This window comes from Carcharodon carcharias, chromosome 9 (genome assembly GCF_017639515.1).
Source record: "Carcharodon carcharias isolate sCarCar2 chromosome 9, sCarCar2.pri, whole genome shotgun sequence".
Classification (NCBI taxonomy): Eukaryota; Metazoa; Chordata; class Chondrichthyes; order Lamniformes; family Lamnidae; genus Carcharodon; species Carcharodon carcharias.
This window is the reverse complement of record NC_054475.1, coordinates 86,159,980-86,177,026: the sequence shown is the minus strand read 5'-3', so window position 1 is coordinate 86,177,026 and position 17,047 is coordinate 86,159,980. Positions and strand designations below refer to the sequence as shown.

The window sequence follows — 17,047 nt, the reverse complement described above, 5'->3', positions numbered from 1 at the left end:
GATAGTACTAGATGCAAGGAAGAGGCATACAAATTGACCAGAAAAAACAACAGACCTGAGGATTGGGAGCAGTTTAGAATTCAGCAAAGGAGGACCAAGGGATTGATTAAGAAGGGGGAAATAGAGTACGAGGGTAAGTTTGCAGGGAACATAAAAACTGACTGTAAAAGTTTCTATAGGTATGTGAAGAGAAAGATGGGTGAAGACAAATGTAAATCCCTTACAGTCAGAAACAGGGGAATTTATAATGGGGAACAAAGAAATGGCTGACCAACTAAATACATACTTTGGTTCTGTCTTCACAAAGGAGGACACTAATAACATACCAGAAATGTTGGGGAACACAGGGTTTAGTGAGAGGGAGGAACTGAAAGAAATCAGTATTAGGAGGGAAATGACGTTGGGAAAATTGATGGGATTGAATCCCTGGGGCTTGATAATCTACATCCCAGAGAACTTAAGGAAGCGGCCCTAGAAATAGTGGATGCATTGGTAGTCATCTTCCGAGATTCTATAGGCTCTGGAACAGTTCCTACAGTTTGGAGCATAGCTAATGTAACTCCACTATTTAAAAAGGGAGGCAGAGAGAAAACAGGGAATTATAGACCAGTCAGCCTGACGTCGGTAGTGAGGAAAATTCTAGAGTCCATTATAAAAGATTTAATAATGAGCACGTGGAAAACGGTGGCAGAATCGGACAGATTCAGTACGGATTTATGAAAGGGAAATCATGCTTGACAAATCTACTGGAATTTTTCGAGGATGTAACTAGTAGAATTGATGGGGGGAGCCAGTGAATGTGGTTTATTTGGACATTCAGAAGGCTTTCAACAAAGTCCCACATAAGAGATTGGCGTGTAAAATTAAAGCACATGAGATTGGGGGTAGTGTATTGGGATGGATAGAAAACTGGCCGGCAGACAGGAAACAAAGAGTAGGAAACAGGTCTTTTTCCGAGTGGCAGGCAGTGACTAGTGGGGTACCGCAGGGATTGGTGCTGGGACCCCAGTTATTCACTATATATATTAATGATTTAGATGAGGGAATTAAATGTGATATCTCTCCAAATTTGCAGATGACACAAAGCGGGGTGGGAGGGTGAGCTGTGAGGAGGATGCAGAGATGCTTCAGTGTGATTTGGATAAGCTGAGTGAGTGGGCAAATGCATGGCAAATACAGTATAATGTGGATAAATGCGAGGTTATCCATTTTGGTAGCAAAAGCAGGAAGGGAGATTATTATCTGAATGGCTATAAATTGAGAGAGTTGAATGTGCAACAAGACCTGGGTGTCCTCGTACACCAGTCGCTGAAGGTAAGCATGCAGGTGCAGCAGGCGGTAAAGAAGGCAAATGGTATGTTGGCCTTCATAGCGAGAGGATTCGAGCACAGGAACAGGGATGTCTTGCTGCAATCGTACAGAGCCTTGGTGAGACCACACTTGGAATATTGTGTGCAGTTTTGGTCTCCTTATCTGAGGAAGGATGTACTTGCTATAGAGGGAGTGCAGCAAAGGTTTACCCGACTGATTCCTGGCATGATGAGACTGTTGAGGAGAGATTGAGTCGATTAGGGTTATATTCGCTGGAGTTCAGAAGAATGAGGGGGGATCTCATAGAAACCTATAAAATTCTAACAGGACTAGGCAGGATAGATGCAGGAAGGATATTCCCGATGGTGGGGGAGTCCAGAACCAGGGGTCACAGTCTGAGGACATGGGTAGACCATTTAGAACTGAGATGAGGAGAAATGTCTTCACCCAGAGAGTGGTGAGCCTGTGGAATTTGTTACCACAGAAAGTAGTTGGGACCAAAACATTGTATGTTTTCAAGAAGGAATTAAATATAGCTCTAGGGGCGAAAGGGATCAAAGGGTATGAGGAGAAAGCGGGAGCAGGCTATTGAGTTGGATAATCAGCCATGATCATAATGAATGGCAAAGCAGGCTCGAAGGGCCAAATTGCCTACTCCTGCTCCTAATTTCTATGTTTCTATGTAAAGTTACAGTAGTTTTTGCCTTGAGTAATATTACTAGATTTTTATGGTTAAAAATCTATCAGAGCATTATTGCCAAATAGTTTACTTATGTTCTGACTGAGTAGGTTTTTGGGGGGAATGTTTTGTAAGACTGTTTAACTGTGCAATTTTAAATTTGTGTGCTCAAGATTTTTTTCTTCATGTCAATAAATGTTTTAATTTTAAAATCCCAGAAGTGTTACTGGGATTCTGGGGTCAGTAGTTCTTTCCCTCATTTACAAAATAGGGAAAAAATGGTTATGATCAGTAAGACAAGTTTCCCTCTGGGATTTGGCTTGCTCAGTAAATAACATTGGTTGTGGTCGTAACAAATTTGGGGCTCTTTGCGGGATTTAAAATTCCTTGATTGAATTGGGATTTATGCATTAAAAAGACACGAGTAGGGGGAGAATTGTGAACTCAGGAGTTTTGTGTTGATTTTAAAGTGGTTGGATGGCAAAATAACTTTGGAAGTTGCTAAGACTTTTCTGGAAGTTGAAGATATAACTGTGAAGTGTTTGAAAACTTTGACTAAAACTCAGCTGAGAGAGTTAGCAGATGAAGTGCACATAGAAATATAATCAGAATTTTGCAAGGCTGATGTAATTAAGTACTTACTCAGCATTTAAAGTTAGAGGAGGAGACACCTGAAGCTAGTGTGTCACAGCTAGAGGTAGTAAGACTTCAGTTGCAAATGAAGCAGCTTGATATGGAAAGAGACAGAGAAAGGCAGAAGTTTTAACTTGAAAAAGAAACGGAACTGAAAAGATTTGAATTGGAAGAGGAAGAGAAATAAAGAAAGTGAAATGAGAAAACTTGAATTAGGAAGAAAGGAGAAAGAGAAGGAAAAGAATGGATTAAAAAAAAAAGACATAAAAAGCTTCATTGGGAAAAGGAGGAGCAAGAAAAGGAAAAGAAAAGATTGCATGAAATAAAAATGTGAAAGCTTGGACTTCTACTTCAGAGAGAGAAGTTAGTAATTCAGGAAAGAGAAGGAAGGAGAAAGAGAACTTCAGAGAGAGAGAAAGAAGCCAGACAGTATCAATTGTCTAAAATGAATCTTAGAATGGAGGAAAGGAGAGAGAATGATTCAGATGTGACTTTGTTTCCTTCGAGGAATTTAACTAAAAATCTTCGGTTAGTGCCTAAATTTACGGAGGATGGAGTTGAATGATATTTCACCTCTTTTAAAAAGATAGTTACAAAATTGAATTAGCCAAGAGATGCTTGGGCTTATAATGTTACTGAGTGCTTTGTTAGGTATAGCAAAGAATGTGTACGCCAGTTTATCAGATGAGCAATTTAATGAGGTAGTTAAAGGAGCAATACTAAATGCTTCTGAGCTTGTCCCGGAAGCTGATACGTTGAAGTTTAGAACTGTAGTAAAGAGACCTTATCAGACATTTTTAGAGTTTACAAGATAAATTAATTTCTCTGGAACCAATGGTTTAGGGCATTGAAGATCGTCAAGACTTTTGAAAATGTAAGCGAGATTATTAATATGGAAGAATTTAAAAATAGTATTCGAGTAACTATCAAGACATATTTAGATGAAAGACAAAGTAAAAAAATCTTGGATGTCACTGTTTTAGCCAATAATTATGATATTTCACACAGGCAGTTAAGTGTAGGAAAAGGATCATGTGCAAGTCAGCTAGAGAATTGGAGATATAGAAAACCTAGTGATAGTAAAAGTGTTAGTAACAAGTAGCCAGTTGAAGGATGCCAGTCTATTAAAAATGGAAAAGTGGAAGGGAAAGTGAAGGAAGAAAAGTAATATGTTATCATTGTAACAAAGCTGGACATAAAAAATCAAATTGTTGGAGGTGAAATGGGCAATCGATTGCAATGATAGGAACTCAGAAGCATTCTGTAAGTAAAAATTCTATGGCCTCTGAGACCCAAGTGCAAGACAGACCAATAGCCTTTGTACAGGTCAAAAAGGAAGAGCTGGTATTAGCCAGAGAGGTGGGAATGTGTTCACAACCTACCCAAGGAAGTTCTGAAGTGTGAGTTACAGAAATGTTTAAAGATTTTATATGTGAAGGGAAGGTATATCCATGCTTTCCAGGAAGAGCAGGAAAGACTGTTAAGATATCTGATTCAGTGGCTAGCCAGTCCTTAATGTTATGTGATAGTGTCATCTGTTGTCCAAAAGGGTTATTGCGGGAGAACATGTTAGTTAGTGTAACTAATGGAGGGTTCAAGCCTATTTCATTGTATAAAATAAATTTAAAGAGTGATTTGAAAACAGGAGAAATGATTGTTGGAGTGGTAGAAAAATTGCCCATTGCAGGGAATTATATAGCTGGATCACAAATATTGACTATACCTAGTGTAGTGGAGGAACCTGTTGAGAGCATCCTAGATTGTTTCCAGATTGTGTGGTCTCAAGGTCACAGACACACAAACTTAAACAGGAAAAGGAAGAATCTAAAACATAGGGGTAGGATGTTGAACCTCAATTGGCTGGATCAATTTTTGCAAAGATTACTCAGGAAGAGAAGATTTGAAAGAATGAGGCTGACATGTTTAGTTCCTTGAAGTTAGTAGAGTTACAGCAGCTGGATCCAGACTTAAAGCAGTTATTCCAGACAGCTTATCCTGAAACTGAGGCAGAATAAATTCCAGAGTGTTATTACATTAAGAACAATGTGTTAATGAGGAAGTGGAGACTACCTCATGTCCTGGCAGATGAAATGCGGACGATAGTGCACTAAGTAGTGATATCATCTGGGTACTGGAATGAACTTTTAAGAGTTGGTCATGAAATCCCAATGGCTGGACATTTGGGGATTAGGAAAACTCAAGATAAGATACAAAGACATTTCAAGTTGCCTGGACTACATAAAAATGTAGTTAAATTATATCAAACATGCCACACATGTCAAGTGTTAGGAAAATCTCAAGCAGTAATTAAGCCTACACCTTTAATTCCAATTCCAGCATTTGAGGAACATCTTTAAAGGGTCCTGATTGATTGTGTAGGGCCCCTCCCTACAAATAAAAATGGAAATCAGTATTTACTGACAATGATGAATGTGTCCATGAGATTTCCAGAAGCAATACCTTTAAGGAAAATGACAACAAAGGTGATTGTAGAACAGTTGACCAAATTCTTTACAAGGCATGGGTTACCAAAATAAATAGTCAGACCAGAGTTCAAATTTCATGTCTCAACTGTTTAAAGAGGTAATGAGCAGCTTAGGAATAAAGAAATTTAGGTTGTCAGCTTATCACCCTGTATCACAAGATGCTTTAGCAAGGTTGCATCAAACTTTGAAGACTATGATTAGAGCACACAGTCAAGGCTACCCCATTATTGGGATCAAGAGACTCCATTCTTGCTGCTTGCCATTAGGGACACCCTTGATGAGTCAATAGGATTCAGTCCTTTTGAGTTAATTTAGGGTCATGAAGTAAGGGGACCACTCAAACTGATTCAGGAGAAATTAGTGAGTCAAAGTTCTGAAGCAACTCTCTTGGATTATGTAACGGAATTTAAAGAAAGATTCAGTAGGGCATGTGAGCCAGCTAGGGAACATTTAAAGATATTTAAGCAAGTAATGAAGGCAAATGCAGATAAAATAGCAAAGGATCATTGTTTTGTAGCTGGGGAATAAGTGTTGCTATTGTTGCCAGTGTCAGGCAAACCATTAAATGTTAGGTTTAGTGGACCTTATCAGATTGAGAAGATATCGAGTGAGGTGAGCTATGTAGTAAATACCTTAGATAGAAAAGTCAGTGAGTGTGCCATGTAAACATGCCAAAAAAAGTACTTTGACAGAGATGATAAACAGAAGAAGACAGTGGCAGTGGTTGGTAAGGAGGAGGAAAAGAAAATTAAAGATTCTGAAATTGACCTTCCTGTGATTAAGTTGGACAATGAGGAAGTATTAAGAATCTAAATATGATAAGTTACCTTCCAGAAAACTGTCAAAGTGACTTTCAAGAGTTTTGTAGTCACACAAAGCAATTTATAGACCATGGAAGACAAATTTGATTTTGCATGCTGTTGATGTGGCGATTCAGTTTCAATAAGGCAACACCCATATAGATTAAATCAAGTAAAATTGGCTCAAGTGCAGAAAGAAATTAAATTTGTGCTTCTAAATGACATCATAGAGCCCAGTCATAGTAATTGGAGTTCACTCATTGTAATGTTGCCATAACCAGATGGATCACTGCAAAGTAAATACAGTAACAAAAGTGGATTCACATCCTATTCCATGATTGGAGAATTGTATCGAGAGAGTGAGACAGTCAACGCTTATCACAAAAATTGACTTTCTTGTGAGGGTACTGGCAAGTACCCTTATCAGAAAGGGAAAAAGGGATATCAACTTTTGTGACACCGGATGGTTTATAAAAATGCAAAGTATTGCCCTTTGGTAAAAAAATGCTCCAGCAACATTTCAGAGACTAACAAACAAAATGATTGAAGAACTAATCAATTGTGTTGTCTATATTGGTGACTTAGTGGTATTCAGTCAAACCTGGAAGGAACATCTACGACATTTAAAGGAACTGTTTGATCGACTATAGGAAGCCAATTTGATTGTAACAGTGGCTAAAAGCGAATTTGCAAAGGTTACATATTTAGCCACATGTTGGACATGGTCAAATGGCCCCATGAGATGCAAAAGTACAAGCTATTGTAGAGCTCTGAGTGCCTGCAATGAAATGAGAAGTTTTGAGATTTCTGGGCATGAGTGAAATTTATCGGAAATTCCTGCCAAATTTCAGCAGTGTAGTTGCTCCACTGATTAGATTCCAATGGACACAGGAGTGTCAGGGTGCATTTGAGAGTTTGATAGCTGTACTAACCACTACACCTGTCCTAGCAGCACCTTATTATACAAAGCAGTTTAATTGGCTCTTGATGCCAGTGATGTGAGTGTTGGTGCTGTGTTGCTATAGGAAGATGAACTGGGACTTGAGAAATCAGTTGGATATTTCTCACAGAAGTTGAATGTGTATCAGAAGACATATTCAACTATAGGAAAATAGACTTTAAGTTTGGTTTTACCTTTGCAGCATTTTTTAGTGTACTTTGTAAACAACTCCTCAGAGACAGTTGTATATACTGACCACAATCCTTTGAAGTTTCTGGAAAAGTTTCGAGATTACAACACCAGACAGTTCCGATGGAGTTTGTTATTGCAACCATGCAATTTAAAAATTACACATATGGCTGGATGAGAGAATTTAATTACAGATGCGTTGTCAAGAGCTTAAATTCAAAAGTTCTTGGATGTTGGGAAATTGAGAATGGACGGAGTGGAATGAATTTTACTCTTACAAGAGAATTGTATGTATATATATATGTATGTGTGTGCGTGTGTGTATATATATATATATTATATAGCTTTTTGTACAGGTAAGTATAGTAAGTAATACAAATTGGGTTGAGAAAATGAAAACGTCTTTTTGAAATATGACATTTCACTTTTTTCACTGAGGGAGGTGTGAAGACGGATGTTCTTTTAATACGTTAGGAATATGGTGGTATTCTGTAAATGGTGTGTGCATGCCTGCGTGTGTGTGTGTCCATGATCAATTAAACTGGGGGAAGGTTAGTAAAGACAACTTGCCTGTGGGAACTGAGAGATGAAAGGTAAAGGAGCTAGAAGCATGCATTTGTAACGAGGCTGTGATGATGTTGAATGTGCGAGTTAATAGGTTGTGTTTTAAAATTTTCATTAGGTGATAGGTAGGGACTTGAAATTTCAACTGTCAGATTTCAAAGGCGAGTTTAGAAGTAGCAAGGGACTTTTACAACTTGCAAATGTTTCACAAGTAAACAAGGGAAGGTTATTAAATTTTAATTGACCCAAAAGTGTAGGCAATAGGAAAACAGGATAAATGTTTATATTTTGGAAAAGTTGAGTTCAAAGAGGTACTTATGACAATGGAATCAAAGAAAAAGGGAAAAAATGATATTTAAGGAAATATGTCTAGGTGAGTAGTGATGGCTGTGTGGTGTAGATGTCCTGAGACCAGATCTGTGCTGGGAGAAGGTGTGACAGTTGTAAATATGAAGCAACCATTGGGTTTTCAAGTCAGAGAGGTCTTTGTTTTCAGAACGCAGTCTGTTTCTGAACCTTTCTTTTGGATTTCCACAGCACGGCGGAAAAGAATGAGAAGTCATGTGGTATACCTTTACTAAAGTGACAGCTGTTTTTGCCTTGGGTAATATTTCTGGATTGTTATGGTTAAAATCTATATAGAAAGCTGTTGCCAAGTAGTTTACTTGTTTGTTCTGACCAAATAGATTTTTTGGGGGAATGTTTTATATATAAGACTGTTTAATTGTCAGCTTAATTTTTTTTCTTCTTGTTAATAAATCTTTTAATTCTAAAATCCTAAAAGTGTTACTGGGATTCTATGCTTCTGGAATCAGTAGTTCTTTCCCTCATTTTCAAAATATAAAAGAAAAGGTTATGATCAGTAAGACAAGTTTCCCTCCGGGATTTGGCTTGCTTAACAAATAACATCGGCTGTGATCGTAATAATGTTTATAAACAAGAGAAATCTTTTAGGAAACTAATTGATCTCCTATAGAGTTGTTCATTGAAAACATTTAAATCAAAGCCCTGTCTCTTTCTTCCTGTAACTTTCTCTCTGCTAACACCATATTCTTGATATTTTTTTCTCTTTTTCTCCCTCAGTCTTTCTGTTTTTCTTCTATTCCATTCATTCAGCCTCCAGAATTTAAATTCTCTAGAGCTCCTTGTGTTAACGCAGCACATAGAAGTACTGGGCCTTGGGCCTCACCATCATGAAGCTGGCACTGTGACTCACAGGTAGGTACTTAGACTCGGCAGCAGTGGTTTCAGGCATGTTGGGGGCTGACCAATCAAAGGCCAGCAGCACTTCAGTACTGGCAGTGCTATGGGGAGCAGTGGCCACTGCCATTACTGCAGGAGGCACCAGGATGAGGATCAGCCATGCAGCCATTGAACATAGGCAAGTGGGGTGGGCTCGCTGCAGCAGTCAGGCAGGCACCACAAGTTGTAAGGGTTGTTTGGTGTCTCACGGAGAGGTCTTGAGGCTTGTATGCATGAATATAAAGTGTTTATTAACAACTCATAACTCGCCTCAGTTCCAGGGCATCACTGCAGGAGTTCCTCAGGGCAGTGCCATAGACCAACCATCTTTAGCTGCTTCATCAATGACTTTGCTTCCATCATAAGGTCAGAAGTGAGGATGTTCACTGATATTTGCACAATATTCAGCACCATTTGTGACTCCTCAGATACTGAAGCAGTCCATGTCCAAATGCAGCAAGACCTGGACAATATTCAGGCTTGGGCTGACAAATGGCAAGTAACATTTGCACCAAACGAATGCCAGGCAATAACCATCTCCAACAAGAGAGAATCTAACCATCGCCCCTTGACATTCAATGGCATTACCATCACTGAATCCCACAATATCAACATCCTGGGGGTTACCATTGACCAGAAACCGAATTAGACTAGCATTATAAACACTGTGGTTACAAGAGCAGGTCAGAGGCCAGGAATCCTGTGATGAGTAACTCACCTCCTGACTCCCCAAAGCCTTTCCATCATCTACAAGGTACAAGCCAGGAATGTAATGGAATACTCTCCTCTCGCCTGGATGAGTGCAGCTCTCACAACACTGAAGAAGCTTGACACCATCCAGGACAAGACAGCCTTCTTGATTGTCATTCCATTCACAAACATTCAATCCCTCCACCACTGACACACAATGTGACAGCAGTTTGTACCATCTACAAGCTGCACTGCAGAGACTCACCAAGGCTCCATAGACGGCACGTTCCAAACCCATGACCAGCAGAAGGTTAAGGGCAGCAGATACATGGGAGTACCACCATCTAGAAGTTCCCTTCCAAGCCACTCACCATCCTGACTTGGAAATATATCGCTGTTCCTTCACTACTGCTGAGTCAAAACGGTACTGTGAGTATATTTACAGCACATGGACTGCAGTGGTTCAGAAAGGCAGATCACCACCACTTTCTCAAGGACAATAAGGGATGTGCAATAAATGCTGGCCTAGCCAGTGACAACCACACACCGTAAATGAATTAAAAAAACATCTCCAGTGTATAGTCCTGGAGTGCTGCCTCCATACTGGTCTCTTCCAGACCCAACTACACACAGTCTATTATCATGTGACCCTCTACATCACTATGTGGGTAATACTGTTTCCCCAGTCCTACATTTAACCCTTGGCTCTGTTGGAACATCCTTATACTACATTGCCAAAGAGGATGCAGGTTGGTTTAAAGGGCAAGAGTGGGCAGATTCCTATGGGGGTAAAGGGTGCCTGAGCATGACTCCAACACTGGCTGTTAGCAGACCCACCAGGGTACACCTGGTGACCTGCTCACATGATGTGCCCGCCCGCCCAACCCTCCAGCCACTGGTAGAATACCAGGGCTGATAAGATGAGGGCCTTAAGTGTACACTTAATGGCCTCAACAGGCTTCTGGAGGGAGGCTTTCCTCTAGCTTTCCAACCCTAACTTAATTGGAAGGAATTGGCAATGGACGGGCTCTCACCCCAAGAATCCCCACTTCATTTTATGCACCCACCCCGACCCTCACCCCCAACCTGCCTATTGGCTTGCTTCTGGGAAGTGGAGGTGGTTAAATTACCCAGCAAAACAATGACCCTGATCATATCATTAGAAATGACAGCATCGTTCCCAGTGAAATGTAATTTTAAAACACATTCCACATTTTCTAGATCCGCTCTACAATCTCACTCTGGGTGATGGATATTTTGAAATCGTTAACACAACATGGCTGCATGTAAACCATGGAACTTGTCCAAATGGATCGGAAATCGATGTTCCGCACCAGGGCCCAAGTGAGCAATACTGGGAGTAAGTAAATTACTTACAGATAGCGGCACCTATAACCTGCATAGCTGTACCAGTAACTTCCTCTTGGGAAGGTTAGTTGGGTGAATGTCCTGTTCAATGAGTGAAAAGCTGTTTGATTTAGATAGAGGTACTATTCACATCATACACCTGATACAACATAACATCACAACAGAGTCCCTTTCATTAAATAATTCCAATTATCTGTGACTCCTATCCCTTTCTTGGTGTTTTAATTGAATACAATATTGTGTTTAACCCATAGAACTGAGAACTGAATTGGGGGAAACTGTCTGGGAGCAGGTACCATGTTTAACAATATGAAGGAACTGGATTCATTGTAGATACTGGGTGGCCCACTTGCACTTTAGTGGGGTCTAATGTGGTTTATTTGCAATCTTGTCTTTAGGCCTCTCCACAACCCACCCATCCCACCTTCTTCTGAGGGCCACCCTAGGCTGGGTTTATGTCCCCCAGAATCATGCAGGGAGGCAAATGTACTTGCCAGGGCCCTTGTGAGCCATGTGCAAGAAGCCTCCCGTGCACGTTGAGCCTTTGCCTGTCACACGCTCATCTGTCCCAAGGCCCTAGCATTGTCCCTACCCCAGGGTGTAGAACCTACAATGCTAGGGTTCCCTTCAGTTGTCCAGTTGAGCTGACCTGCATCTCCGCTTACCCTCAATGACCCAACTCCCATGTAGCATCCCGAGATGTCCACCACAGGGCTCTACATAGTTTGCAGCAGCCTTGGTTGTCGTGACCTTTATTGTTGAATCCAATGCCTTTATCCCCTCCCCCTGTCACCCACACCCTTTCCACCCATAACCATTGACTCTCCTTCCTCACGTTACCCTTCAACCTCTCCCATCACCCTCCATCCCATATAGGTGAATGTCCATGTCCTCTACTTTCCCTTGGAACCTGCCCCCTGTGGCTGTTTAAGTTTTGGAAATGCAATCTTTACTAAGTGGACTACCTGGTTTGCCATAGTCATGTGACTTTGCCATGAGGCAAGCTGACTGTCGGTTGCTATTTCTCTTCAGTTCAATAAAGCGTCTCAGAGACAGATGCTGAAGAAGCACTGCTATCCTTATACATGAAACATAGTGACAGGAAATGAAGATAAAACAGATTTTTGAACCCTGATACTTAAGCAGAGAAGACAACTAGATTACCCAGGCACAAGAAAAAGTGCAAATCAGCAAGAAAGCTGCTGAAAAGGGCGAGGCAATCACAGACTCCAGGTTGCAAGTCGAATACTGGCTGCAGAGAAGACAGAGCTCGGAAAGGCGCACAGAACTGTTCAAATTAGAAAGGAGACTACCCTAAAAAGGAGCTCAGGAAAAGCACTGAGCTGCAGAACAAGAATAAAGGAAAAGGAAACACAAAAAAAGGACATTAAGCAAGCAAGCACTTACTGAAGGTTGCAAGTAAATACAGGGTGAGGGAACATGGCCAACTTTAGAAACATTCCAATCGCAGCTCCAGTCAAAACGAATGTTGATACGTAGCAAAATTGGTGTTTTTTTCCACTTACAATGGCAAAACGACAAGATTGCAACAGACTTAATTGAAAAGCTGGAACCAATAAGAGTAGCCACACTTTTAACACTGCCGGGAGGGACTGCTACAAAGTATATACCACCCAAAATCTAACCAACAAGCAAAGAAAAAAGACATAGGAGATCTTGAAAGCCTTGAATGAACGCTTTGAACCCAAGTGAATGTTATGCACCAATGCTATGTATTCAACACTAGAGCTCAAGATGCACAAGAAACCATTGAACAGTTTGTGACTGCAGTAACACAGCTTGCAGAGCATGTGAATTCAGAAAGAGAAAAGATGATCTGATTAAAAATAGATTAGCCTTAGGCATGCAAGACACCTCAGTGAGAGCAAGTCTACTGAATGGTGAGAAACTGATGCTCAGTAAAGCTGTAGAGGTGTTGAAATATGGAAGATGTGAAATGTCAGCTAGAGCATATGTATGGCAGGACAGCCCAGGAGATACATTATGCTGAGAGACAGTCTAAGCCGAAAGAGTGGAGCAATCGCAGACAAGGGACAGCATGTTGTTAGGGGAAAATTAAAATGCTAAAAGAGAACACTGTAAGAATTTACTGAAGAACACTTAAAACCTCCAGGCAAACATCGCTGCTAAGCATATTAAAAGTTGGCAATTACGAGATGAACATTGCACAGCCATGAGAATCAAACTGGAGATGCAAGAAAGGACATAAATTAGATTAGGTACTCCCATCTCATATAGGGAAGGGGTCAATAGTTTTAGCTTAGATATGGGAAGACATACAATGGACAAAAAGAGGGGGCTTCGATGAAACACAAACAGTCCTGAGTTGTGAGAACCAAGGTCTTTGCATACGTGTTTTAATTTTGATTGGATAATATAATTATTTATACACCCTTTAGAATAATTGGTTAGCAGAATCACATGTTTATGTACTCAATACGATAGTTTTAACGTGGTACCAGTGTGTCAGTTACCGATTGGATATACTCAAATGTATTGTGATAAGAAAAAGTACAAAAGTAATGAAATGTAATCAACCTGGGAGCTGGGTCTTCATTCTTAGAAATGATTGCGGCTCCCTTGCATATGCTTGAATAAAACCGGTTAAAGGAAGCCTGAGTCTCTGTGGTCATTATGTGATTGGGGATTGAAATTTCTCCTCTTCAACTGACCTATGTGGTAGTTGCTGGATTGGAGGGAATACCCCCTTCAATGTAAATACTGTGGAGGACAGCATGCACAGGAAAAGAAGGATTCTCCAGCATGGGGAAAGCAGTGTTTTAACAGAAAGATGCAGAAATATTCGCACACAAGTGTTTGGCTAGAACGAAGCAAAACAAGCCTATATAGATGTCCATAGGAGAGGTATCAGCAGAAGAGTGTAATGAAAAACTCTGCACCATACAACAAGTTGGTTCAGCCAAGTCTATAGGAGACAAATAAGAAGAACATAAGAAATAGGAACAGGAATAGACCATTCAGCCCCTCAAGCCTACTGTGCCATTCAATAAGATTCAAAGCATTCATTCAAGGCTGATCATCTTGTGTTATGGTTTCCACATTCCCATCAACCCCCAATAACCTTTAATTCCCTTGCCTAACAAGCATCTACCTACCTCTGCCTTAAAAATATTCAATGACCCCACTTCCACCACCTTCTGAGGCATACAGCCCTCTGAGAGAAAAATGCTCCTCACCTCTTTCTTAAAAGGGCAACCCCTAATTTTGAAGGAGTGTTCCGAGATCTGGACTCACCCACAAAAGGAAACATCCTTTTGACATCCACCCTTTCAAGGCCATTCAGGATACTTCAATCAAATCACTCTCACTCTTCTAAACTCCAGTGGAAACAAGCCCAGTCTGTCCAACCTTTCCCAATAAGACAACCCACTCATTGCAGGTATCAATCTAGTAAACCTCCTCTGAACTGCCACCAGTGCACTTACATCCTCCCTTAAATAAGGAGACCAAAACTGCACACAGTATTTGAGGTGCGGTCTCACCAATGCCCTGTATAACTGAAGCATAACTTCCTTACTTTTATGTTCAATCCCTCTCGTAATAAAGGATAGCATTCCATTAGCCATCTTAATTACTTGCTGTACCTCGATACTAACTTTTTGTGACTTATGTATTAGAACACCTAAATCCCTCTGCACCTTAGAATTATTCAGCTGTTAAGTAATACTCTGCTTTCTTGTTCTTCCTGCCAAAGTGAACAACTTCTCATTTTCCCACCTTAAACTCCATTTGCCAGATCTTTGCCCACTCAGTCAACCTACCTATATGCATCTGCAGCATCCTTGTGTCCTCTTCACAACATACTTTCCTACATATCTTTATGTTACCTGCAAATTTAGCTAGCATTTTTTCGCTCCCCTCATCTAAGTAATTGATGTAAATCACAAAAAGTTGAGGCCCCAGCACAGACCCCTGTGAGACTCTACTCATCACATCCTGTAAATCCAAAAAAGACTCAGTTATGCATAGTCCTTGCTTTCTGCCAGCCAGCCAATCTGCTTTCCATGCCTTATGTTACCCCACCACACCATGCGTTTTTATTTTCCATAATTACCTTTGATGTGGCACCTTATCAAATGCCTTCCGGAAATCCAGCTACAGAAAGTCTACAGGCTCCCCTTTATGCACCGCACATGTTACTTCTTCAAAAAAACTCTAATAAATTGGTTAAACATGATTTTCCTTTCGCAAAACCATGCTGGCTGTTCTAAGTGCCCAGCTATATATTCCTTAACGATCAATTCTAACAATCTCCCCATGACAATTATCAAGCTAACTGGCCAATAGTTTCCTGTTTTCTGCTTCCCTCCCTTCTTGAATAGAAGGGTTATATTTGCTACTTTCCAGTCTGACGGGACTTTTCCAGAATCTAGCGAATTTTAGAAAATTACACTAGCATATCAACTATCTCAGTAGCCACCTCTTTTAAGATCCTAGGATGTAATCCATCGGGACCCAGAGACTTGCCAGCCTGCCACTCCATCGATTTACTCAGTACTGTTTCCCTAGTGATTTCAATTTCACCAGGTTCCTCTTCCCCCTTTCACGGGGAGTCTTAGAATGATTTTGTGCTAGTTTCTTAGAGCACCATGTTCTGGAACCAACCAGAGAGCAGGTTATATTAGACTTGGTATTATGTAATGTGATAGGATTAATTAATGACCTGCGTAAAGGCACCCCTAGGTAGCAGTGGCCACAATGTGGTTGAATTTTATATCTAGTTTGAAAGGGAGAAGAGTGGGTCTAAAACTAGTATTTTAAACTTCAATAAGACCAAATATGTAGGCATGAAAGCTGGGCTAGCTGAAGTGAACAAGGAAACTAGGCCACAGGATAGATCAATAGAGAAACAGTAGCAGGCATTTAAGGGGATATTTCAAAGTATTTATAATAAGAATGTACTTGTTCTGAAGAAAAGTTCCAAGGGGTCAGGGTTAGGGTTATTTGCAGTTATTACTAGAATTTTTCTTATATCCTCCATAGTGAACACAGAAACAAAATATTTGTTCATTCCTTCTGCCACTTCCTTCTTATCTACTATTAACTCCCCACTTCACTCTCTAGAGGACCAACACTCACTTTACTTACTCTTTTCCTTTTAAATATCTGTAGAAACTCTTGCTATTCATTTTTACATTTCTAGCTAGTTCCTTCTCATACTCTAATTTCTTTCTCCTGGTTATCCTTCTACTCATTCTTTGTTATTCTTTATATTCTGATCAATCATCTGTCCTGCCATTCATCTTTGCGGAGTTGCATGCTTTTTCCTTAAATTTGGTGCTTTCCTTAACTTCTTTAGTTAACCATGGATGTTGGGTCCCCCCCTTAGAATTTTTCTTTAGAATAAGACTATGGAAATTGAATAAGTGTGTTTATGGGTTGAATGATGCATCAAGTGCATGGTATTTTTCTGTGAGATCTGTCTTGTTGAAAATAGGTTGCATTCAGTTAAAGGCAGACCCTGCGATGTCCTACTGGTACCATAAGGAGAAACTAGCTGGAATCTTTATCATGCATGTTGATGATTTCCTGTGGGGAGGATCTGTAGAATTTGAACAATGGGTAATCAAGAAGATAAAGGAGGAATTCCAGGTCAGAAGTCAGGCTTCTGGGGTCTTTAAATACATAGATTTAGATAAGCAGAGCAAGTTAGGAGCGACATTGAATCAACAACCTTATATAAAAACTGTTAATTATATCCCAATAACCCATGGTAGATCCTCACAAAAAGAGGATCCTGCTACCAAGGAAGAAATAGAACAGTTGAGGAGTTTGGTTGGGCAGTTGAACTGGTTGTGCACTCAGACTAGGCCTGACGCTACTTATGATATGTTGGAGCTGAGTACCATGATGAAATATGCTACAGTTGAGCAAGCTCTGAGAGCAAATAAAACACTTTTAAAAAAAAAAAATTAAATTCTGGGAGATGCGTGCTCAAGTTTCCAACCTTGAGTGATCCAGAAGATGAGGTTGGTCATTTTTAGTGATGCTTCACATGCCAATTTTCCAGATGGGTACTCTAGCACAGCAAGGTTCATCATATGGGAAAGAATGATAATTGTTGTCCACAGGCTTGGGAGACCAAGAAAATAAAAAGGGTTGT

The 17,047-nt window shown here is 40.3% G+C and overlaps 1 pseudogene; it reads left to right on the top strand.

Moving 5' to 3' along the window:
- The window catches only part of LOC121282438, a 46,449-nt pseudogene that overhangs the window by 12,639 nt on the left and 16,763 nt on the right, over positions 1 to 17,047 (top strand).